General features: G+C 38.4%; 1 protein-coding gene across 1 annotated transcript in view; it reads left to right on the top strand.

The window, feature by feature from the left end:
• Positions 1-1,677: 1,677 nt before the first annotated feature.
• The window catches only part of LOC103181801 (adiponectin receptor protein 2), a 33,893-nt gene continuing 29,570 nt past the window's right edge, over positions 1,678-6,000 (top strand). Inside the window, exon 1 of the mRNA XM_007898497.2 lies at positions 1,678-1,708. The gene's annotated coding sequence lies outside the window, so the exon portion shown is untranslated. The remainder of the gene's footprint in view (positions 1,709-6,000) is intronic.

Raw genomic sequence — 6,000 nt, 5'->3', positions numbered from 1 at the left:
TAATGTGACAATCTGGGAGACTACCTATCAAAATGTATTGATGCTATTTGTTCCTTATGTAAAATCCTTAAATACCTTAATTGTATTCTTCAGATTATACAAATGATGTATTCTGGGATGTGCTCGAGTAAGGATTCATTGAATCTAATCTCTTTGACATTAACGATAGAGCACAAGATATTTCACCTCAGACTACAGGACATAGAAGTTTCAACAAGTCCCTGTAGTTAATAATCATTGCATTTGACTTATCTTGTTGTTGAGACATCTCAAAGCGCTTTATAGGGTTTTACTGTGAAGTATAGTGACTGTATATTTATAGGCAAACGCAACAGTGATGTCCCACAAACAGTCATGAAGTGAATCACCAATTTTATTTGGAGATTGATGGCATGGACACCAGGAGAAACTCTTTAATATAGTGCCATGGGATCTTTAATGTACACCTAAACCATAGCTTAACATCTCATTCGAAGGACAGCACATCTGAAAATGTGGCACATCACTAGCATTGGAATGCCAACCTGGACTGAGTTCAATTATCGACGTGTGGCTTGAACTCACAACCTTCTGACTTAGAGTCGAAAGTGCTACTAACTGAGCCAAGCTGATACACTATTGTCAGCAGTTACTCTTTATTTCACTCACCCATTTTTACTTGATATACATATATACATATGATATACAGTGTATATACATTTGAGGATGTGAACACAGATTGATATCCTGTGATATCCTTACCTAATCAAAATCTATCGACAGACTCTTAAGACAGATTCACAGAGTGTGGAAATACTGTAGTTAGAGAAGTAAATTTACCAACTGTCAGTCCAGCGCTTGATTACAGATGTGTTGATTTTGTGGAAGTGACAACTAAGAAGTCGTTATAACTTTTGAGAAACTTAAGATAAATGCTGTCTGCTGTCACATCTGAAAATTGCATAATTTTTAAGTTTTGTGGGCGGTAGGTTTCCTTGTGAGAGTTGGTCTTAGTAAACTGCTCAACTTAATTATCATTAGCAATAAGCACCAATATTAGAGTTGTGAATTTAAGGCTTGTCTTTTTTTATATATATATAGCCCACGTTAAGTAAATTTGTTCATTTGTGTGCTTTTAAGTTAGTCTATTTTGGCAATAGGGAGTCAGCCTGACTTAATTAATAGCACCTTCACCTCCGAGTCAAAGTTGTGGATGCATGCCCCGTGTTGGGGGTTTGAGCTCAAACAGTTTAGATTAATACTCCAATTTAGTGCTGGAAGAGGTTTGCATTATCAGAGGTGCTTGTAAGATAGTCTCGCCCATAAAGTATACAGTCAATTCACTTTACAGTATATTCTGTGATGCTCTTTGAGACATCTCAAAGACATGATGGTAATAATAATAATCCTTGCATTTGATATAGTGCTTTTCACGTCTTCTAGATGTTTCAAGCGCTTCACAGAATATACTATAAAGTGATGGTAATAATAATCATCCTTGCATTTCATATAGTGCTTTTCACGTCTTCTAGATGTTTCAAGCGCTTCACAGAATATACTGTAAAGTGAATTGACTATATATTTGTGGGCGAAACCTGGTAGCCAATTGCGCACAGCAGTAATTGATTATTGTTTTTCTTTCCTGAGGGATTATCAGGCGTGTGGAGTGAGGAAACTTGCCCAAGGTTTCGCCCTACCGGAAATCGAATGCGGGTCTCTCGCTTGTGAGGTGAGTATTCTAACCACTGAGCTACAGGACTCCACAGGATAAGGATACAGGATAAGGCGCTATATCAAATGCATGGATTATTATCCGTTGTGTTTGTTTGGTAATAAGGTGTCATCCTGATTTAATTAATAGCTGGAGGAGCACTGCATTGTCAAAGGTGCCATCATTCGGTTGAGATGTTAAACCGAGATACTATTTGTCAGTTCAGATTGACGTTTAATATATCACAACATTACTTGAACAGAGAAGGGAGTTTCTCCAATTGTTCTGGCCAGCAATCCTCCCCCCAATAAAATTGGTCGGTTATTTCATGGCTGTGTGTGGGACATTGCTGTGTGCAGATTGGCTGCAAGTTCACCTACAAAACACACAAATCATTCTACTCTTCAGTAAATCCTGTGAAGCACTTTGAGGCATCCTCCTGATGTGAAAGGCACGTTGTAAAGATTATTATAAGAAGCAACCTACGTTTTTTTATCAGCAACAACTCACTTTCTAAAAATTTTACTTCTTGATTAGAAATCATTTTTTGCAAAATTCATTGCCTTTATTTTAGTTTATGTAGCTCATAAGTTGAAATCTAATTTTAAAATGCACATTACAAATTAGTGGACTGCAAATCATCAGCTCTTTTTGATTCACAATCGTTCATAGCAAAATGCATTGCCCTTATTGATAATTGTTCTGAATTTAAATTATGATTTTAAGATGCACGTTACAAATTAATGACCTACAAATCATAGGCAGCCAAGCAAATGTTGATGAAGGAAATCCAGGACCTCTTCGCATTTGGCATCTGAGATGAGGGTGGAGGTTGCTTGAGGATTGGTATGGAGAGACTATGTGGTGGGAATATGGAATAAAATATACAGGCACTTGATTTGTTTTAGGCTTCACATAATATAGCTTTAAAGTTTACAGCGCTGGTGTGACATCTTGGCTTTGATTTACAACCAGGTCAAATGGGCATGAAATCTATTCAAGCTGAAGCTTTTGTGATGTCTAATTGTTTGATTGCAAGGGACAGAATACACTAGGGAGGTGTAATTTAATGCTGTTCCTCGTGATCAGGGGTTACAAGCTAATTTCTCTTGGAGTGTCTTTTTGGAATGTTTATTGTTGACAACTTTGCAGATTACTAAGAGGGGGAGGGACAAGAAATTCCTGATCTGTATTAGAAGGTTGCTTGCTGTGACCAGGCTTTTGTAGTATTACGGTCCTTTTCTGATGCATTTCATCTTACTCATTAAGCTATATATTGTGTGTAAAAATATCAGTTTTAAGTGTTAACATTTAACAGTCAGATTAAAAAAATAGAAACTGCAAAGGGAATGTGTCCGATCTAGGCTCCTAGATGTATCTAGGTATATATATTGTCTGCTGCTCTGGATTGGAGCTCCCCACCTCTTTGTCTTCCACTTTTACCGTTTTTCCTCTTTTATCCTTAGTTTTCTTTTTCTCTGTTTTTAAGTTGCTTCCATGTAAATTTAAATGTAATATGTCTTTGCCCTTTTCCCTCCTCAACCAACATTTACCTCAAAAACTCATTCATTTGGCTACTTATCTTATTCGTTGTGTATTGCTGGTACAAATCCACTACCACATTTGCCTCCATAACAACTTGCATTTATATAGCGACCTTCATGCGGGGTTAGTGACTCGGAGCTATCATATAACATTCCGTATATGAAATATTATTTACTTCCTGATGATGAACCCTTTTTTGATTGAGTCATTAATTTAGGTCCTGTTTGCCTTTTGATTCAGGAATAATGGTGACAGTCTGGCTCCTGTGCCACCTACAATATTGAGATAGACCTGGTCAAAGTCATATCTATCTACGACTGGGTACCTTGCCTCCTTGTGCTCTTTGATCTCTCTACTGCATTTGACACTGTTGACGACTCTATTCTTCTCTACCATATCTCCTTCCTGATTTGCCTTTGAGGCTCTGCATTTCCTGGTTTCACTCCTGTCTTTTCCAGTGTCTCAACTTTGTCCTTTCCAATGGTCAGGTTTGGTATTTCCAGGGCTTTTTGGAGTCCTGTAGCTTACTGGTAGGGGAGCATCGCCTCACAAGCGAGAGTACCTTGGTTTGATTCCTGGGCAGGGCGAAACTTTGGGCAAGTTTCCTTACTCCACAAGCTTCTATTTACCTAGCGCTGAGGAGGAACCCAGCTGTTATCATCTGCTGGGAAAGGCTTCCATATGTATGTGATGACTCCCAACTTTACCATTCTGCCTCTGTCCTTGATTCCAGGACCACTGATATTCTGACACAGCATGTTAGACATCAAGTCATGGATGAGTTACAATTTGTCCAACTCAACATTGACAAACAGGTTATTCTGCGTGGTTACTGTCAGCAATTCCTGACCTCAGGTTATGACCTATGACCTCCCTAATTGATCCCTTCAAATCCACAGCTTCAGCCACCAAAACTCCAGACCATACAGAACTTTGCAACTTGTATCCTCTCCCGCATCAAGGCCTATTACCCCCATTCTGATGTTCTTATGTTCTTGCCCGACGCCCCCAGCAGGTCAATTATAACTTACTTTATTGTCATCTTCAAATGCCTCCATGGCCTTGCACATTCTGTCTCTGATTTCCTGCCAACCTACTATTCCGGCACTCCCTCTGGTCTGCTTCATGCTTGTAGCCTGTTTCTCCCTACTTTTGGCGGACGAGCCTACAGTCACTTTGCCTCCTCTCTGCAACTCTCCCAAAATCACTCAACCTCACCCTTCCCTATTTGCTTTCAAATCCCTGAAAACGTACATCTGATCTTTTCTGAAATTCGTTTGTTTCCATAACTTTTACTTGATTTTGTGCTGTACCTGCTTTATTGTGTGTCATGAGACTTGGAACATTTATAGTCTTTGCCAGCACTTCAATACAGCCCTGGGGCGTGCTCCATTGTTGGAGGTGCCGTCCTTTGGATAAGACACTAAAACAAGGTCCCATCTGCTTGTTCAGGTGACATTAAAGATCCCATGGGACTATTCGAAAAGAGAAGGGAGTTTCTCCTGGTGTCCTGGCTAACAATCCTCTAAATAAAATTGGTTATTCATTTCATGGATGTTTGTGGGACATTGCTGTACGCAAATTGGCTGCTGCATTCATCTACAAAATACACAGTTACTGTGTTACAGTATATCTTGTGAAGCACTTTGAAGCTTTCCCCGATGTGCAGATATGTCAATTCTAAGGATTATTTCGATTATTACTATGTTTCTTTTATGGGAATGGAGTTATATCAATATAAGTTGTCAGTGTTCAGTGGGAGAATGGATTGATGCCGATGGCTATTCAGGTAGCATCAAATGGCAATTTGTCTATAACTTTTGCATGTTCTCAATGGCAAAATAATTAGACATGTGTAACTTCCCTCCCTCAAATCATGATTTTTTAATGAAAGCTTTGGTTATATTATACACTAGGTACTACTTGAGTGTGGTGCCTACTTTTAGATGGTATGAAGTGTATACCAAAGTATTATATTATACCAAAGTAGAATGCTTGCACACATGTCTTGTCTGATTGAGAGAAAGAGACGAGTCTGCATGCAGATTTTGTATAATTACAGACAGGAACTGAATGCTTTTGACAGTTTTAATGCTAGAAAAGTGCATGTTGTCTTTTTGATTTTTTTCTAACAAAAATGTTAATCCAAGATATGCATTTTAACAGTATAGTATGTTACAAAATATTGCATTATATAGGGATTAGCTGGTTTATATCAGATTGTGGTTTATTGTTCATTTCATTAAAGAATTGTAATGCAGATGATATAGCATCATGGAATCTAGATATGTATCATGACAACTGCTTAAATGACCACTTTGAATAAGTTGGATCCCATGATCACTGCAAATTTTAAGAATTTGGGGAGGAAATACTACTGGTAAATGGAGGGATTTATGGGTCCTCCTTGTTCATTGCACTGAAACGATTCTCCCCATTGCTCACAAAATGCTTTTAAACTCATTGCAAAGTGAATAGTCAATGTACAGTATGTAGTCTTTCCTTCCTAGTATGGATAGGTTAAAACTTTCCATTTTGAGAACAAGTATTGAGGTTTCAGTCTTTTTGTCTTGCTCTCTGTCTCTCGCTGTATTTCCATTTAGCCACTCCACAAGTTATTTTCCAGAGCCCGTGAGAATCAGTCTAGGTGCGTAGACTGTTGAATTTCATGGATATCTGTTTTGCCTCTGAATATTGTAAAGTTCAGGATGGAATCTATACTGATAAAGACGAAGTGTCTATCTGTATCTGACTCACGCAATAAC

Source organism: Callorhinchus milii, unplaced genomic scaffold (assembly GCF_018977255.1).
Source record: "Callorhinchus milii isolate IMCB2004 unplaced genomic scaffold, IMCB_Cmil_1.0 Scaffold5, whole genome shotgun sequence".
NCBI lineage: Eukaryota > Metazoa > Chordata > Chondrichthyes > Chimaeriformes > Callorhinchidae > Callorhinchus > Callorhinchus milii.
This window is presented reverse-complemented; position numbering and strand designations above follow the sequence as displayed.